We start from the raw sequence: 20,591 nt of genomic DNA on the forward strand, positions 1-20,591 counted from the left end.
CTTCTTTCTGTGTATAGCATAAAACTGAAGCTCCATGTCTCTTCTTTCATGCACTTCCATGCACCATGAAAAGGAGCCCATCCCCTGCTACATACAGAGTAAATCCTGAAAAACTGAATTTGCAGGTAAAACTCAATACTGAAAAATTGTTTCTAAGAAAGAGTTTATCCTTTAGTGGTTTGACTTTGTGTTTATAAAAACAAGAAACTATTGCAATGATGCTGGCTTATTAAATAGCCCGAGACTCCTGAAAAAATGAAGAGGTATAGAGTTGCTGAAATTCATTTAATTACACTTTTGCAGCATAATGGGCTTAACATGAAGACAAGCCTTAGTCTGTTTTTAATGAAAATGTTACTAGTTTTCATGAATGATTGCCTTTGGATGAATTTCCTTTATTGTTAAGTATAAATATTATACATAGGTAATTAGCATGACCTATTTATGGCAGAATTGCATCACTTTTTCTGCTTTATCTGTGTCGAGTTTCTTCAGTACTCATCCTCAATTTACTTTATTTATACTTAGCTCTTCTTATTTGCTTTGAGCTTTACAGGACATAGTGGCTGTGTTTCCTTCCTCAGGGCATTTTGAAAGATGACTTGTTTGGAGTGACTCGTGTGTTCTTTTTAAAGAAAACTTTCATTTGTGCCTGTTGAGGTCCTTGTTCCCAGACGGTTCAAATATAAAGCAGCATTTCTCTTGCTGTGCCACACTGTGATGTCTTAGTCACAATTAATATCTGTCAGGCAAACGAGACCCTGATTTGTTATTTCAGAAGTCCCTGCTGTAAGATTTGAGGGTGCAAAGTGGGTCAGCCATCAGTCAGACATTGCAGCAGACGGTCCAGCTCAAACAGGAGTGACAGACAGACATAAAGTTGCCATTTTAGTGGGACAATTCTGTGGAAAAAAACCACATTCTGAGCACGTTAAGTCTCGGGAAAAGAAAGTGATACTTTAAAAATGAAGGGTAAAGACATCAGGAGTGTGTTCATACATATATAGGCGGCCAAGATTTGAATTCATACACGTTGCCAGGCTTTTCAGACCTTCAAAGCAGAAATTATGTCAGGTAATGTATTTGAAAGTACTAAAAGTTAGAGCTTAGCCTAAGGATGCAGAGGACCATTCACATTGGATAGTTAATATTCCTAAACTGGTAATCCATGCCATCCTGGATGTAGTCATGCCTGGGAGCATTAGGGACAAAAAGGTGGAGGAGACATGAGTGACCTCACTCTTCAGCTCTCAGAACTTGCATCCCTTGGAAACAGCGCTGACATGAATGATGTAAAGAGATTACAGCCCCCACTGTTTGGTATCACTGTGGGTATAGTGTGTTTAGAGGATAAATTCTGGTCTCCAGCCTGTTGACATATTGTAGTACTGAAAATATGAAGGATTAGGGAATACCAGAGGGATTGTGTATTTTCATCCTGACTCATTAAGTAATTCTGAGTAAGTGTCCCCAAAGGTTTCCCCAGTATTTCTCACAGCTTTATCAGTCCCATTCCATGTCTCCAAAAGGAGACAGGCAGACTCCCACTAATTTCTTTTGGAGCTGGACTGGTCCTGAAACATGTTGTATAGGGTATACACAGCTGTTTGCTTAGAAGCCCAAAAAATAGCTAAAAACAATTGACAAAGTGCATGGATGGACCTTAGCTGGATTCTTTTTTTATACATTGTATTACTTTTATTTTTCATGTTTCTGACTGTCAGATTATAAATCAATGATCAACAAAAAAGTCATAAAAGATGGAGAAAAACACAGGATCACAGTCTCTGATTATGTCATGTAACCTGCATGAAAGAAAAACAAGGAAAGTCTACCCTTGGGATCAGTGAAACTATGACCACTGAACACTTCAGACTTGTAATTCGCTTCACTGTGTCCATTTTTTAGGGTGATAAATTGCGGGTTTTTTTCCACTAACATAATTTATCAACTAGAAACCACTTCCATACTTTCTCCTATCAATTTAGTGTGAAAACTGGAGGAGAGGACTTGATGAAAAATATTGCAGTGATTCCACACATTAACCAAGAAATGTATTTTTTTGCAGAACAAAATTGTCAACCAAAGGTAGTTCTACTTGAACTTCATGTGCTAAATCTGTTGTTGATACAGTTTATCTGTGTAGGGAATATAATGCTGGATTCTATTTTTTATCAATTCCACATTCCAGGAAAGCTGCGTCTTTGATAGACAACATAACAGCAGGACTTGTCCAGATGGTGGATGCAAAGCATAGAGCACTATCTCAGTAATACTCCTCAAATATCTATACTGTTTAAAAAGGTTGAGCCATTTTAAAAAGGCTGACAGAGGATGGGGGCTTTAAAGTTATTTTTACTTCCCAGAGTGTTTGGTAATTTGTCCTGAGACCTGTAAAAGCACCAAAGCACTTCTGGCAACTGAAAGAGATTGATTCTACGTGGTCTTCCAAAAATCGAATAAGAATCTGTGATCCAAAGTTACTGCCTAGATAAATTTTATTAGGAAGATCAGTATCATCATCAGTATCAAAAACAAGCCCAAATATATGAAGGCCAGGCTGGATGGGGCTCTGAGCAACCTGATCTGGTGGAAGGTGTCCCTGCCCATAGCAGGGGGGTTGGGACCAAGTGATCTTTAAGCTCCCTTCCACCTCACACCATTCTATGATTCTGTGATTTTATGATCTAATGCACCATCAGCAGAAAACACTGTTAGTATCCTTCTGGAGGTGAGGAGTGAGTGGGTTCACACCTTTCTCAAGCCCTGTTCAGACTACCCACAGACCACATGATCATTGTGTACATCAATCACAAGTCTTCTACCAGGTCTGTGTCTATCATATAATTTACAGCTACCTTCATGTAAACCTTTGCCACAGATATCCTGCAGACAGGGAAAGAGTGGCAAGCAATAGCCTAGTTTCCCTGTAGTTTTTATTTTTAGTTATCGTGACACAGATGAGTGAAATGCAGAGTTGAAACAAATATCTAAATATATTTTTGTCCATACCTGAATATATCCTGGAAACCTTGGGTACAGAGCTATCTTCATCTCCCACAATGGCTCCCACAACAAATACAGTCTGTCAGCTTTTACACTGTACTCAACAGTGTCATGGAGAGAAATTTAATTACTATCATGCCCATTTCCTAGGTAGAAAAGTATCTTTAAAAAGCTGCATTCTTCTTTTACTTCAGAACCACTAAATGCATCCTAGTTACAAAACAAACAAACAAAACCTTCAACTGTGCTACTGAATCAACTTCAGCAAATACACTTCAGACTAAAACTAACATGTTTTGTCTCTACTGGTATAACATGTAGCAGCTAAGTGTTCAGCAGTAACACTGGAGTAAAAAAATCAAGTTAATTTTAGCAGCATAAACAAGTCCTTAATGTCTTTCCCAAACTTATAAGGGCAATTCCCATGGGAGTTAGGGACTGAACACAGGTTAGTGAATTTAACCGCTGGATGCTCAGAATCACAGAGTGTGCTGAGTTGGAAGGGACTCACAAAGACCATTGAGTCCAGCTCCTGGGCGAGCACAGGACCATCCCCAAGAGTCACACCACGTGCCTGGGAGTATTGTCCGAACGCTTCTTGAACTGTGTCAGGTTTGGTGCTGTGACTGCTTTCTGACTAGATGAGCACTGAGAAGAAATCCTGCAAAACTTCCTGGAACCATCAGCTTTCATTTGGCCTCAGCAGGACTTGCAGTCGGGAGCAGTTGGAATGCCACAAGCACAATGCTGAAGCCTAGTTCTGATGAGACCATGGATGTTTGTCACATTTTTATAAAACCATATGAAAAACCTGATTTAAAATTTATTGTCCATTATTCAGTTAGTTATGGTAGATTTTTAATTGCTATTACAATAACATCTGGAGGCCTTCATAAGGATCCACTGCCCCAAAAGCATGCAAGATGTGACTTTCCTGCCTTATGGTGGATGAGACCCCGCAGACTTCATCATGCAAGGGGAGAGGAAGTGGGGACATGCTTCTGGCATCTGGGGCTGGCAGGCAACCAGGATGCTCTGGGATTGTCCAATGGGCACATGTCCAGTTGGGAGAAGGGCCATTAGCATGAGGCTGCAGCTGAAAATAAAATCTTCTACTTTCACACACAACCCCAAGAGGTGGAACAGTTCAGCTGCAACACGACGTTCCTCCTGCTCCGTGACCTCAGTTAATCCAGTGGGCAGGTTCACAGGGCAGGAGAGAGGGAACAGCAGTGTTTGGGAAGGACAGGAGGTTTGGGAGTGGTGGGAACCTCATGTTTAGTGCCCAAGATCTGACAGCACTCACGTACAGCCATGAGGGAAGACGTTAGTCTCCCTCCAAAATCAGAATCCAACAGAATCCAACAGAAGAGATTTAACACACAGCTTAAGAAAACAAGGTAGGGGAGGGGAGAGGCTGACAGGAGAAGGGGGTATATTTATGTATGTGCTCCATTCACAGATATGCCCCCAGGCAGTCTATACCAGCAAACACAGCAGTAAGCTGTACTTGTAAATATATATATTTTTGCTTACTCAAACTGTAAACAGTGATGACAGCTGGGAGAAGAGCAAAGATGGGCAGGAGGGAGGAGAGGAGATTTTTATTTATTTTTTTTTTTAATTTATCATGAAGAAATACACTTGTCAATCTAAGAACTGGTGAAAAAGTGCACTGGCACCAAACCAAAAAACAGCTCCTGCGTGACACATGCTGACAATCAAGATTTGTTGGGTTTTTTTCACTGAATGATATAATTTCACAAAGCATTGGAATATTTTCAGTTAAGGGCCAGATCCTCACAGGGATGCAAACCACTAGTCAGCAACGTTAAACTGCAGAAAATATAAACTTCTAGGCAAAATTCAGATGCCTGTATTGTCAGACAAAATAGACTTCCAAGGCTTTTACATGCTTGTCCCTCAGATCCTTTGGACAATATTGTAACACCTTATGATCCCACTGTAATGGCATTATCCTTCAGGTCAAGAATTGACTGCACTGACTTGCAGCAACCAGATGAGATTCTCACTTAGCAATAAATACACCATACATCCCAGTCTTCCCACATTCATGAAATGGTTTTGAATCAGAAAACTCTAATAAATTAAATTCAAATTGTGTGAAAGGAAAGCATGTTCACTTCAAACAATTAAACAGCTTGTACTTCTAAACCTATTTTTTTATATATTTATTTTAAAGTTCAATTCAAGCAAGCTCTTTTGATCTGTTGAATTGAACCCAAAATATTTTCAGATGGTCATCTTGGAAACTTTTTGATATTGACTCATGTTTTTTCTTGGTAAATTCATAACTTTTAACTCTTTGACACTCTCTCAGCTTTTGGGATCACTCTTCTCCATAATAAATAGTACTTCAAATCCCAATTAGTTTCTTTGTACCCGAAACAAGTTCCAGTGATTTAAAGCATTTTTGACTCTTTGCAATTCCTAGATTCAGCTTTAAGAAATGCCACTTACTTTGTTCGTTTGTTCTATGTTAAATGTTGTTTCTTTCTCTACATACAATTGTAGTCAATATAGGTTCCTACAGTCTCTTCATCAGTAGAGTATGTGACTGCACTTTGATTTGGTGGGATTTTTAAAATTTTCTTCATTTCAAAAGAATGTTCTACTCTTCTTTACACTAAAAAAAGACTGTTCAGCAAAGTAAACTTTTTTCTGAGCTTAAACAGGCTGACAGAATCCTGCAGTCTAGTCAGAAAAGTCAGCATTGTGGCAGACATTTCTCCTGAGTGTGAACAGAGGATTTCTCATCCTTTCACGAGGGGCTTTGTCTTAACTATCCTATAGAAACAAATCAAGATAATGATAAAGAACAGAAATACCTGAGAAGCAATTCGTGCAGGTTCTGGTTATAACATAATTCAAGCTGGAACAAAAGTGATAAATCAAAGCACAGATTCAGTTCCAAGGATACTGAGTTCAAAACTGAGATCCTGACACAAACTTTGGCTTCTCAATCTTTATTTATGCCCAAGAGCCAATTTGTACTCAAATCAAAGACATGCACTATTCCTGAACACTACAGAAGTAGTGCATCATAAATGATGTCTGAGGGGATGTCAGACTGCTGTTCTCTCAGAACTAGAAAAATTCCAAGTAGGTAAGATCCTAACACCAATTTCTTCTGTACTCCTCAACACCATCTTGACTTTGCAGGGCTCTAAGTGACTATAAACCAGTGTAAGAATTGGATTAGAGGTGGAAACTTCAGTTATTGCCTGCTAATTTGCTCAATTTTCTGCTTTCAAAACCTGTCCTCCTTTGCCTACCTGAGTTAAAGCTTTCAGGAACTTCTCTGGAGTAAGAATGTACCTGCCTAACAGCAGGGGCCTAGGTTTTGCAGCTCCTATCCTTTCCCCTGGAAGCTGTTCTGCAGAGATGGCAGAGAGGAATGTTTCCTGCTGTTGCTCAGGACTATTGGTAGACACCAGGAGGAACTGGGGCTGCAGCAGAGAGAGTGAAATAACAGCTCTGTGCAACAGAGACCCAGAGGCTACAATGGTAAAGGGGCAAAACCCAGAAGTGATCTCCATGTCTTAGCTCTTCTCACCCAGTTTCCAGCAATTTCTGTAATACGTGAGGCTTATTTGGTGATAAATTCTATGTTTCTGTTCCTCAGGTCCTCCTAATAAACTTTTAACTTGGACACTGTTGAGAGAGGATCTTAAGGTGTTTGACTTTTTCAAAGGTCATGGAAACAGAAGGGCAGAGAGAAAAGGTGGGAGTGCTGTGTTAGTGCTCTCACTGAGGCAAGTCCAGCCAAGAGAGCGAATCCTGGAGACATCGGTAGCAGGCAATCCCTAAAGCATAGGAATTTAAGAACATCCCAACTGCTGCAGGAGTTTCAGTTGCGGTTTGACTTTTTAGGAAACCAAAGAATCCAACCACAAGACACTACGTTACAGCAAAACAATTTGGTACTACTCAAGGAAGTGTTCTGCTGCAGGAATCAGCAGGTTCAAACCCAGAAGCTTCTCTGGCCATTGCTTACTTTGGCTCATTTCAGTCCAGTGCTGGCACACCATGAGCCTCCTGCAGGCCTTGGCAGGTCAGCTCGTCTCTTTGTCAGACAGATTTGCACCTGGAAAACAGGAATAATTGGAGAAGAGTTCAGTTTGATGGGAATATCATGAAAGTACATACTATGGAGATACCAAATCACAAGTTTTCTAAAGCTGAGGAGAACAGAAGGGGTTGTCTGGAGCCATGATTCTGCCTGTCACCCCTGCCAACAAAGCTCTCTAATGGGATGACAGCACATGACAAGAAAAGGGATTTAAGTAGCAACAGAGCCATGCCCTTTCCCAAGAATAAACTATACAACACAAGGCCTTTGCAGCAGCACATCTGTGTTCATGCTGTACAGGTAGACCTTGCCTGACAGCAACGTTCATTTTAAAACATGTGTAGGTCTGACTGGGGCCTACAGTGTGTTTGCTGGCTTTATTCCATCAGGAAACAGCCACAAGAGGCAAAATCATGTATAGATGGGGCTATTTTCCACCAGCAAAGCACACTGGAGAAGGGAAAATCCATTTTTGCCAGGAGGGATTTAGAGAGCCTTCTGCCCATATAGCTGTGTAAAAGGCAAGAAGAAAGGATTGTTAAGGTTGCAAAAGACCTAAGATCATTGAGGCCAACTAGTAACCCAGTTCTACTGTGTTCACCACTAACCCATGTCCTCAAATGCCATATCCACATGTTTTTTGGACACTTCCAGGGATGGTGACTCCACTACTTTCCTGTACAATCTGTTCCAATGCTTTACAGTCCTTTCCATGAAGAAATTTTTCCTAACAGTGCAGTCCCTGACTGATCCTGGTATAAACCAGTGTGGTTTTGATACAGGCTCAGTTAAAATTTTAACTAGTGCAACTTTTCTATGTGATCCATTCTAAAACAATTTGTTTGATCTTTTTTCCTACCAGTAGAACAAACACAAGCTAAACTGATAGCAAGCAGATTAACTCACTGAAAAGACATTTTGTCAGGGTTATAGTTTTGGATATTTGAAGAATGTGAATATTGGGACAACAAAATCAGAAAGAGAGGGGGCCCTTCTTTTCTCATGTGTGCTTGGTTTGCACAAGTTTCATTTTATCAGCTGCACTGGATCTTCCTCCAGTCTAAACTAGTGTTAGAGAAAGAGGTGAGGCACAGGAAACAAGAGTGAGAATTTTTGAATCAGTGAACTGAACAATCTGAACAATTTTTAGTGTATACATTTCTTACACAGAAGACTAATGAGAAAGCATAAAGAAAACAAAGCTTGTGAAGATGCTAAATGCAATTTATTCCAAGAAATCAGATCAAAAGAAGTATTTGAGCAGGAAAAAATTTGTGTTGTATGGAAAGCATAAAAAAATACTTGGGAAGTCACTGTTAGCAAAACCAAATCCTCTTTGGCGTCTACTCCAGAGAATAGCAACCAGGAAAAAAAGAAGATAATAAGCTTCTGTGTTGCATTACTCTAAAAATTCACTTGAATGAAAGCAAGTAGTATAATAACTAACTGAGTCAGGAAGCACTGTTCAATTAGAGGTAGAGTTTAAAGGAGTTTATAATAGCAACACTTACCAAAGAACAACTTGGTTGGGCTTATTGTTATGGAAAGGGGGAAAAAAAAAGTTGTGGTGAGTTGAATGACATTTATAAATGTCTGATCAAACAGGTCCAGATTAGTCCTCCATAGCAGTAAGACCTTAAAATTGGGTCAGGGGGAGGAAAGGAGAATTGTATCTAAACTGTTTCATACAAAAACTATGTTACATATGGAACATGTTACCCTAAAGGGTAACTAAAGCAAGGAGCATGAATGTTTTCAAGAAAGAAAATGACAGGGAACTCCATAAGGAAATTTCTAACCATGGAAGCTTCAAAAGGAATACAATTCTTATTTATTTATGCATTTATTTAGGGGAGTCAGCCATTATCTGTGTTCTGAAGAGAAATAATGATAAACATTATTCATTCTTCGTTTCACCTTTCTATGCTGTTTGTAGGGTTTAGTTTCTTTTGTTTTCATTTGGCTGCAATTTTGCCTTCCCAGAACACAAAGGACAGGAGCTAATAACATTTTAAAGGTTTTTTTTTTTTAACGTTCAACATGTAATGTTTTTAAATCTTCTTTCTTTATATTCTCTTTTACTTTCACTAGGAGTTCTATAAGACTTCTCCCATACAAAATGAGCATTTTACCTTTTTTTACCTGTCTGGAAAAAATTCATGTCCTGGAAATGTTCTCATGGTTTAGTCTGTCTTGAATTAGACACCAGAAGGCAATCACCAGAACAAGTAATGGGGAAATAAGGTCACTTTGAAGCCTTCTGTTCTCCAGGCTAAACAATCCCAATTCTCTCAGCCTTTCCTCACAGCAGAGCTGCCCCGTCCCTCTGATCATCTTGATGGACTCCTCTGGACTCCTCCAAAAGATCAATGTCCTTCCTGTCCTTCTGTTAATCCAGAACTTTTATTTCAAATCTCTAACCTAATATCTTATTTTAGTACTAAAATTTCTCTTCAGTTAGAAACAAATAAAGGACAATTCAGAGATCATGTATTGTCTTTATTCTGTGTATAAAACTCTATTTTTCACTGCCAGGTTAGGAAGAATGCAGGAAAATTACTATATGTTTTTGTGCAGTGATACTTGTCTTTTAAGGCATTTCTTTCATTAGAATGCAGACAAACCAGTCCCCTTTCTTGCAGTAATGTTATTTTTTTTTCTTTCACATAGCTGTAGACCAAGTGAACCAGCAAAACAGACCACTTCAAGCTTTATAGTGGAGGCTCAGCATTTTTCCCAAATTTAAGGAGAAGGAAAGAATTTGGATAAATGCTGATCTTAGTTTTAACTTGTTGATAGGGCATAGAAAAGAGAAAAAGAAAATAAGTTGGGTTTACTACCACGTTCAGAATTTTCTATATGCTTTCTAAGTACTTTTGTTTGAGATCTGTCATAGAAGGTCTTCCAAACACAAAGTCACGTTTTCTCCAGGTAAATCTGAAGTAGCACCACTCAAGTCTACAGAGTTATTTTAAATCTGTATGAACAACTGTTAATCAGAAGACACACCATTGTTTCTTAAATTCCTCCAGTTTATTTAGAATCATGTTGATGGTGAGCATTAACACCGGGCCCATTCCCTATTGGATTTCCTCAGAACAACTTACCAGGACAGATTTTAGCTTAGTAGAAAACCGAGCCAGCTCGGACTCAATGCCAGATTATGACCTCAGTTACATGCAACTCAGTCCACAGTCGCCTGCTTTCTGCGTGACCAAGAGCAGAATTTGGCCTCAAGCTTTGGTTTTTAAGAGTTGCATACACAAAACTGTCTCCAAGCATAATACCATTTAATAGTTTAAAACGGGAATAAATGTTCCTAGGAACTTTCCTTAATTTCTAGCAGTCCAAAAATATGTGTCTTATCTTTTCTAAATAACTCTAGCAAAGTATTTTGCTTGTAAATATGATTTCTGCACATGCACTTGAGTTCCATAGTCCAAATGGTCTGAACCCCCCAGGTTTGACCTGCCAGGTTCTATTCTGCTATCCATTCACCTATATCCTAATCAAAGCTATACTGAAAGTCTGAAATCACAAACTGTGCCCGCCTTATGTGTGCTGACAAGAAAGAGGTCTTCATGACATGGTCAAGGAAGAAGCTTCTAAGGGTTGAAGTGTTTCCAACCCAGAGATGCTGGTTTAGGGTGAGATGATGGGAGCACAGGTCAGAAAAGAGACATATGTGAGGGGTTTTGTTTTTTCCTGGGAGGGCACAGGAGATATTTCCTGAATATGTGTAAGCTTCCCATCAGAGCCAGCCACAGGAAAAGTTTCCTACCCTTGAAAAAGCCCTTTACTCCTGCATGTAGCTCAGCAAAGCTCTTTGCATTCCCACTGTCAGAAAGGCCTGAGAACTTTCTATCCCCTTTACATGCAGTTATCCCAAGATGTTGACTGACCTCTCACCTTGAGTAAAGAGTTTCCCCATATGTTTGCCTCCCCAAAGTTCCTAAGGATGTGATTGCTTTGTTTTGTTTGTGCAATGGGCTCTTTTCCATATTTTCTAGCAACAGACTGAGAGCAGGTTAGGAAGAGGCTGGTCTTTCACAGGTTTCAGGATACATGTTCCCTCATTTTCCAGCACTGGTAACATCCTGTCTCATTTTGACATGGGTCTTTACTTGGGAATCTATACTGAATGCACTTGCTGGGTTAAAGTCACCACAGGTCGCCAGTGCTGGCATTCAGACAGGAATATAAGAGAGAGGAAGGGAGGGAACGAGGAAGGAGTGTCCCTCCCTCTCCCCCAGCTTTGCTCCCAGGACTGTTAATACAACTCTGCCTGCAGCAAGAGGAGCAGGGACTGCTCACCCAATACTCCCTGCTGAGAGGAAGTGGGTGGAGAGGGGATGCTGAGATGACAGAAGTGCAGAGAGCCCAGGCTTCACCCCACTCCGCTTCCTTGCTAGCCAAAGGAGCTGGCTGGGAGCATGGGAGAGAAAACTGCTCCATGAAAAAAAAAATAAAAAAAAAATAAGGATGAAGTAATTGACTTTTGTAGCAGAGCAAAGGGAGTGCATGTGGTGGTGGAGGGAAGATAGGGAGGAACTGTGACTGACTCACAATATATTCTGTGCTCTGCTCCTGGGGAGATGCAGCTGTGCATCTTCCCTCGTATAGGCTACACTGTAAAGTTACACCATCGTCCAAAGTAAGCATCCCTAATTCTCCTACTTCCTGAAGCTCAACAGTCTTTGGCTCCTTTTTAATCAGGGATTTCTACTGTGCAAATTGAAGTCTAGGACCAGGCTTTTCCTAAGTGCAGAATTAAAAATCCCTCCCTTGATTGTTTTGTTGGTTCCTGGGGAAAACTACTGAACTGTTACAGCCGATTTACATTGGCCTGATCCTTTTTTAAAGCTCATTCCAAGTTATTCTTAATTCCTCAAGGCACCTGAGATCTTCTGCATGAGCCAGTCATGGACACCTTTGGCAATGTTTTCCACATCCTTTTTCCTCCCTTTGCTTGCTTCCCAGTCACTTTTGACTTTGCTAGAGTAAGGACTGTTTCCTTTACTTACCACTTCAACAGGAAGAAATATTGCATGGAATTCCTTTTGGTTTTGGTTAGCTGACTCAGTGGACTTTGGTTGAGGCTAGCAGAGTTTGGGGAAGAACCTGAAGGAAGAGGTTAGTCCAGGGCGTAGAACTAACCACAGCCTACACCTCAAGAGAGGAAGGTCTGAATACCCACTCTCCAATTGTCTTCTCACATGACCTTGGCCTCCCATGATCTAGGAAAAGTCACACAACCTGCCTGGGCATTAGTTTCTAAACCGTAAAACAACAGCAAAAGCACTTGGTTGACAAAGCCACTCTTAGTTATGAAGAAAAGCTGCCATGCCTGCAGCAAGGCTGCCAGCAGCCTCTTCTTACCCTCTGTTAGCAAGGGGGTTGAACTAGATGATCTTTAAGGCCCCTTCTTACCCAAATCATTCTATGACTCTGTGATTCTATGAATTTTGTGGTGGTTAGATGTCAGTAGGATTCTTTCATGACATGAACTAAGTGTGCATACAACAAGAGGTGAACAAAAGTCTGTTAAAAAAATTAGTTTCCATTCCTTGTTCTCATACCCTGAAAGTTACTTTAATCCTGACCTTCTATAACTTTTTTTCATAACCAAAATTTCTTCAGTTCTAAAATTCCCCTTTCAAAGATTTTTGGCATGGGGGAGGGGGAAGGCACTGTGTATCAACAGCAAAACAGCATCTAGATTAAAAGATAAGGATAAAGCAAAACCCAAGGCAGTTTTCAGATGAGCTTTGGACCTGGCAGAGGGGCAGAGCTTGCATTAGCACAACAGGAGAACACAGAGATCATTCTTTGACTTCAGAAATGCTTGTAGAGACCCTAATTTGTCTGCAAATTAGCAGATTTTGGATGCAATTTGGCAAAACATTCAACCATGAGCCGAACGTGTGAGCAATCTACATTGCATCAGGGCAATACACAAATTTAAAAATCATACACTGCTAGCCTGAGACCAGAATAATCTCTCCACCCCTTGAGCATTAACCCCTAAATATAGTCAAACTCACAGCAAAGTGTTAACTGAGAGTTAAAATTGGAAAACTTCCATGTCTCGAGGAGAAATGCATACTGGAAATTTTATCCACATACACATTGATGAACTAGGGGACTCACAAGCAAAGTTCCACTTCAGGCAGATTTTTACAAGCAAAAAAAATGCAGAGTAGCCCGATTTACCAGAACAGTCTTTACCCTCAGGACAGGCCTACATGTAAACAATTTGCTATAAAGTAATGCCAATTAGTAGAATGACGTTTTTTCTCTAAATGGGCAATGGCTTTTTGAAAGATTCGGACATAATGTGAAAAAACACAAGCCTTTCATGGGCACACATTGTATTCATGAGCTCTTCTCCACAGGAAGGATTCAAGGGTCTCACTGTGCAGCTGGGAGCAGTTCTGGGAGAGCCCTCATGATTTCACAGTGTAAAAGTGAGAAGGGTTTTTGGTAGAGGTGATCTCTCCTCTTAGCCAGCTTACTTAGCTGGTCAGAATAGAAAAGCTTTTACTTATACAAGCTCTTTTTGAAGTCTTACATCTTTTGCAAGGAAGTACACTTTTCCCCTTTTCCCTCCAAAGCACTAACCTGTATTTTATCAGAAATACAAGACTCCCGTTTCTCTGAGAATAACTTTAAAAACCTAATTTTAAGTTGGCTGTGAGCAAGCTACTCCACCTGTGCAAATGGCACGGAAAAGATACTAATTATACAAAGCTATTCTAATTGCTCACGTGGTCCTGATGCAAACAATTCAGTTGCATGCTGCATGTATGATAAAATAAGGATCAAACATCAACTGTGTGTGTTAACATTGTCATTCCCCCACACCCCTCACTGTGCAAAAGCTTTGTCCAATTCATGCTGAATTCAGCGAGTTCCTGTTGGTGGGTTTAAGGTATATGGATCAGGTCTAGGGTCCTTTGCTAGAGAATGCTGCATCAGATACTTTGCACCTGCAAGCCTAACAAGAATTTTTTTTATTTGGAGGTTCGTGAACCTTTGAGGAACAGGGAACATTCAGAAAGCAGATTTTGATTCATGAAGTGGCCATGGATGTATTTGTGTGGCTTTAGAGAAACCTAGAGTCATGGGCTTTTGAAAAGCAAACACAGGTGCAGTTTTGGATGAAATGAAGCGTATCTTCCCCACCAAACCTCTTGTGTCACAGCTTGTCTCAATCCCAGTCCCATGGAGCACGCATGGCATGAGGAGGCACAGCAAGGCTCACACAGAGTCAGTGACTGGGACAAACTCTCGAGGAACAAAGCTGTTCCTTCTAAGCAAACGGTACCTAAAAAATCTGACTGGGCCTTGTAAGAGGCGGTGCTGCTCTCACACCATCCCCTCTGTCCTGGGCACTGGTGAGGCCACACCTCAAATCCTGCATCCAGTTCTGGGACTTCACCGCAGGAAGGGTATTGAGAGGCTGGAGCGTGTCCAGAGAAGGGCAGTGGAGCTGAGGAAGGGTCTGGAGCACAAGTCCTGGGAGGAGCAGCTGGGGGGACTGGGGGGGGGGGCTCAACCTGGAGAAAAGGAGACTCAGGGGAGATCTTATTGCTCTTTACAACTCCCTAACAGGAGGTTGTAGCCAGGTGGGGTCAGGCTCTGCCCCCAGGGAACAAGTGACAGGACAAGAGGAAATGGCCTCAAATTGGGCTAAGGGAGGTTCAGGTTGGACATGAGGAAGAATTTCTTCACTGAAAGGGTGGTCAGGCATTGACAGGGGCTGCCCAGGGAGGTGGTGGAGTCCTCATCTCTGGAGGTGTTCAAGAAGCAACTGGATGAGGCACTCAGTGATCTGATTTAGTTGACAAGGTGGTGATCAGTAAGGGTTGGACTTGATGATCTTGGCGATCTTTTCCAACCTGTATGATTCTGTGATTCCATACTCTCAATGCGAAAATTTGTATTCAACGGTCACAGCAGAGCTGCCGGAAAACCAAATAAATCCTTTTTTTTTCTTGGTCTTAGGTTAACTTCAGGATCTATTTTAATTCTAACTGAACAAAAGCTTATTTCATTTCTAGCTAGCATTCCTATTACAGTATTTCTGTTTCCTCATGGGTGGGAGTCCTGTCTGTACCCATAAACTGGGATTAGGTATGAAAGATTTTTCACAATGAGACTAACATTTTTGAAGTTGGACTCCTTGCTTTTTTCTCTTTGCTTGCTTGATTTCACTGTTTTCTCTACTTCATCAATGAAAACAGAAATGGAAGGTATTAAAAAAGATGGAAGAGGAAGTTTTCAGCTTCTGAACAAAAACAAAATAGAAAGCTTTTGCTCTCCATACAAAATCTTGCAAAATAATGATTGAAATTGAAAGTTTAAGTTGTCCCTTTTGGATTCCTAATATCAGAAAAACTAACAAATAACAGTTTAAAACTCTCTTTCCTATTTTTTTCTGTAACTTTTTTTTCCAAAAAAATGAATTGGCCAGTGGGAATATAAATGCAAAAACATTCCAGATCATCCTACATCACAGGGTATCCAGGAGGCTGGCCTTTCATAGCCTAAGGAGAGGGACAAAATTCAAATCATCTGAGAGATGTTTCCCTTTCTCCTCCTGCTACCTAAACAGACAAAACCCACCTCTGGCATTTATAAATAGAACAGTGAGAATAATCTATTATAAGGTCAGGCTTGAACCCCTCAGAATTGTGGGGAGGTGAAAGAAGTGAGTTTCGTCTGGCAGACTGCTCTCAACTTTAATTATGGAAAACTTAAGCCCTCAACGGCCTGATTTTAATACAAAACAATTAATCAGCTCTGGTTGAGCCAAAGTAGGTCCAGGTTGACTTGAAAGGTTAATGGATCTTCAAACCGTTTCAAAAAAAGACTTAGATGGAGTTTCAGGGCTGCGACGAAACATGAAACCAGTCCTCTTTGGTGTGGCTTTGGGTTTGTTACAAACATCTTGCAGAGCTGGAAAACTGCTTTTGATGATCAGCCTAACTTCCCTTTCCTTAGCTTAATCCCAGTTTTCCTGATTGCACTCTTTTGCCCCACCCCAAAATGAATGTTCTCTTTCACCAATGCTCATGCTTTCCAGATCTTTACTCTGGGTTTTTTCTCATAGCCTTTCTGTCAGCTCACAGCAAAGCCTTGCACCTTCAAGGCAATTTCCTCAGAGGTCAGTTTTCCAACCCTTTCAGTCATTTTTGTTGTTCTTTCCTGATTTTCTTTTCATATGACAATACCTTCCACCTTTCAAGCAGCTTTCCCAGTTTCACTCCTGTGCTACAAAAAGCTACAATTCCCTTTTAACTCTGCAAAGAAATGCCTCAGTATTTGTCTTTATTAAATACTGTGCCTTTCCAAAGTTTTAGTTCATTCCTGGGTCTGATCAGATATTGCTCCTTTCTAAGTTTCTTTTCCCCTCTGTATATCACTGTTCAATACCAGCATTCCCACAGCACGTTAACTTTTAATTTCTACTTTGACTTTCATTTTGCGATTTTCTGCCAATATTTTATGTCTCCATCTCCCCAGCAGAGATTGTATTTCTCTTTGCTTACTGCTGTTTGCATCCCCTCCAAATTCAGCTGCAAATTTAATTTGTTTGCTGCTTGGCCCTGATGCTATTAACAAAGAGTAATGAAAATATTAACTAACACACAGTATATCAGCTTAAATTATCTGCTACCATGATTTACTTTGGGCAGTCTTCAGAGCTACACAGTGAATAATATGTAGAAATAATTCAGCTTTTGTGGAAATTGTTTGCTCAACCACAGCTTTATTTCTTTACCATGACTAAGAAAATGACTTTGTTTTTAATTTCCTTGCATTTCACTCTTGTCATTGATCAACCAAACCTCCATACAGTATTACAGGTTGACTTCCCTGACCAGTCAATGCAACATGAAAATCCCAATCTGTATGACCCCACAAATATCATGTGAGTTCTGAGTATTCCGGTTTATGCTCTTTTAAAATAGGAGCAATGGTATCCCTCCTACTTAATCAAGATAAATGTTTACGGACTGTTCAAATATCAGTGATGTGAGATGCATAGAATGGTTTAGGTTGGAAGGGACCTGAAAGACCATCTTGTTCAACTCCCTGCCATGGACAGGGACACCTTCCACTATCCCAGGTTGCTCAGAGCCCCATCCAGCCTGGCCTTCAACACTTCCGGGGATGGAGCAGCCACAGCTTCTCTGGGCAACCTGTGCCAGGGCCTCACCACCCTCACAGGGAAGAATTTTTTCCTAATATCCAATCTAAACCTAATGTTTGTCAGTTTGAAACCATTCCCCCTTGTCCTGTCACTCCAGACCCTTGGAAATAGTCTCTTCCCATCTTTGTTCTAGGCTCCCTTCAGGTACTGGAAAGCCACAATTAGGTCACCCTGGAGCCTTCTCTTCTCCAAGCTGAACAATCCCAACTCTCTCAGCCTTTCCTCACAGCAGAGCTGCTCCAGTCCCCTTACCAACTACACAGTCTCCTCTGGACTCGCTCCAACAGCTCCATGTCCTTGCTGTGCTGGGCCCCCAGAGCTGGAGGCAGCACTGCAGGGGGGTCTCCCCAGAGCAGAGGGGCAGATTCCCCCTCTTCCCTGCTGCCCACACTGCTTTGGGTGCAGCCCAGGGCACGGGGGCTTTCTGGGTGCCAGTGAACACAGCCAGGGCAGGTCCAGCCTCTCACCCACCAGCACCCCTAAGTCCTCCCCACAGCTGCTCTCCAGCTGTTCATCCTCTAGAACAGTAAAAGTACCCAGAGGATGATTTACACTGTGTACATTTATGGAAATATATTTGTTAAGATGTCTTGTTACTCTCAAAACAGACATGCAGCACAAAGGGTATCCTACTGCACTGCTATTGTGCCTTGTGTGGAGAGAAGAAATCCTTACTTTTGCTCTCTCAGCAGGGGAAAAACAGGCAGTTCTTGGAGTGAAAGACTAAAGGATGCCAGGGTATATATCTAGGGTGATAAAACCCCAACACCATTGCATAGAATTTCTTACTTTACAGATACAGAAAGTAATGAAAAGAGATATAGACTTGGCCAAACTCTTCCAACAAATCAGAGAAACTGGGATCCCAGCCTTCAAACTTCTTCTTCCGACCTTCTCAATACACAGAGTAATCAGTCGACTGGTTAATGCAAAATCACACCACGGCAGTCAGAGCAGAGACAGATAGGTGTAAATATGTAAACATGTCACATGAATGTCAGTGAGGAAAGGAATTAAACCAGAGAAGAACCTCATTGTGACTGAGGAAACTTCTGTGGCTGATTATACAGCTGGGGATGGAGCTTATATGGCTGACATTATACCGGACATTATTCATGGCTGAGCCCCTCAGTGGGATGGCGAGAGGATGCTGGGGAGTGTCAAATGCCTCCAGGGAGGTCTTAAGTGCCCTGAACACCACCCGATGTCGGTGGCGGGGGAGGGAAGTGCAGGGCTAAAACCTAGCAGAATTAACTGTGCACAAGGTGTGAGAAGCAGCTGCTGTTCCAAACAGTTAGGTAAGCACTGAGGAACTGCTCTTGACCTTTCTCTTGGAAAAGGGTAGGTACGTGTAAGGCAACCACATCTTCATCCCCGAAAAGATATAGATATATTTGTGGTGGACACACATGCTGTTGCAATCACCTGTGTGAATGAATAGATGTTGCTGTGACTCTACACAGCTCATTTAACTCCTCCAAGAACAGATTGCTGCTTGCAGAAGATGTATTATTGCAAAAGTGTTCCTCAGGAAGATGTCACCAGTTGGGAAAGCTTTCCTCAATGACAAGTAGGGTTATGGTCACAATGATAATCATAAATAGCATTGTTCAAAGTGCAGATGAGTTTTTTGTGCTGGAGTGAACAGTTGTCCTGCTGTATTTTGATCTGCCAGTCATTTAAAGAGGAAAAGGAAATGTCAGTAACTCAGTAGGCTGAACTCCATTTCCATGAGAGATTAGGTATACACCAGTCACTGGAGGCTGTTTGGGCTTAGTGCTCAGATGTGTCTTTTTTGAAAATAGCCTTCAGTAAAGCATGATTAAAGGCAATTGACCTGCTGCAGAAATTAAGAAACTTTGGTGGTCTCCCCCATTGGAGTGTGCAGCCGCTCTCCCCTGCCCATCTGCAAGAAGAATGAATTAGTTTTAAATTCCTTCTCTCTAATTACAGTTTGGTTGGCACCCAGGATGGGAGGGTTAACACTCAGGGCTGCCATAACTCAGTCCCACTAGATTTTGTCTCTGAATTCTTTGGCTTCTTAGAGGGTCTGGTTCTTGTGAAAGCTTCAACTTCAATCCATATGTGTTGAAATTTCCATGTCCTGAGAAGTAGAAACGTTCAGGAGGGTCATAGTGCCTGTAGGGACATTCAGCACTCTGCAGCAATCTACTTCAATAAATCCTTCTACAGGCACATGTGCAAATAGTCGATTACTACTCTGAAATACAGTGCAAATTTTCATATGCAATTATTTCATATTCCCATCTTTTTGAACATTGAGAATGCAGTGATATTTTTCTTGTTCCGTACCTTCTGCATTTTCCACCAAGCACAAAGGAGAAGGGTTGCATTTCTTCTCAACATAGTTATTAGGAAGAGAGAATCAACAGGGCTTTCCACTACTTGAGAGTATGGGAAAGCAGTGCTTAGCAAGCAATGAGTTTAATTACAGTTATGTAATTAAATTAATTACACTTTGATAAAAACCTGAAAAAGCTGTCAAACACACAAATGATCATTAGTTGCTTGATCTGAAGAACAGAAGCTGCTCCAAAATTTTTTAGAAAGTAGCAAATGCTTCAAGCTGACTTACACAAATCATGCCGAGTAGCAGACTTCAGGCTGCTCAGGGAATTAGTGAGTAAGGTTCCCTGGGAAAACACTTTTGCAGGTGCTGGGGTCCATCAGCGCTGGTAACTTTTCAAACATCACCTCCTAAGGGCACAGGAGCAGGCAATTCCCAAACGCTGGAAGTCAAGCAGGCGAGGCAGAAGGCTGGCTTGGCTGAACAGGGATCTTGTCTTGGAAATAAGGCAAAAAAAGGAAGATGTATGCCCAGTAGAAGCAAGGTCAAGTGATAAGGTCAAGAATTCGGAGATGCTGCTTGCTGCTGTAGGGAGAAAATCTGTGTGCCCAAAGCTCGACTGGAGTTGAAGCTACCAGAAATGTGGGGGACAATAAAAAGAGTTTTCTCAAATATTTAATGGCAATAGACAGCATAGAAATATCCTTGGCCTGTTGCAGGATGGGGATGGTCACCTTACAAACAGAGACAGACAAGGCAATGGTGTTTAATACTTTCTTTGCTTCAGTCTTCAACATGGATGACAGACCAAGGGGGTCTCAGTGCCCTTGACTGCAAGAATGATCAACTCCCAGTCGACCCTGAAACTGTGTGGGATCTGCTGCTCCAGATGGATCCCTACAAATCTATGGAGCCTGATGGGATTTATCCAAGAATCCTGAAAGAGCTGCTGATGTCATTGCAAA

At 41.3% G+C, this 20,591-nt stretch overlaps 1 protein-coding gene and 1 long non-coding RNA gene across 2 annotated transcripts in view; one reads left to right on the plus strand and one right to left on the minus strand.

Moving 5' to 3' along the window:
• Positions 1 to 20,591, plus strand: part of NTF3 (neurotrophin 3) — a 56,458-nt gene that overhangs the window by 25,975 nt on the left and 9,892 nt on the right. The gene's annotated exons all lie outside the window — the stretch shown is intronic.
• LOC113957996 overlaps positions 2,919 to 20,591 on the minus strand; it is a 40,072-nt gene continuing 22,399 nt past the window's right edge. The window contains exon 2 of the long non-coding RNA XR_003531365.1: positions 2,919 to 7,114. This is a non-coding gene — a long non-coding RNA (uncharacterized LOC113957996). The remainder of the gene's footprint in view (positions 7,115 to 20,591) is intronic.

Source organism: Corapipo altera, unplaced genomic scaffold (genome assembly GCF_003945725.1).
Source record: "Corapipo altera isolate COAL_440 unplaced genomic scaffold, ASM394572v1 249, whole genome shotgun sequence".
Taxonomy (NCBI): Eukaryota; Metazoa; Chordata; class Aves; order Passeriformes; family Pipridae; genus Corapipo; species Corapipo altera.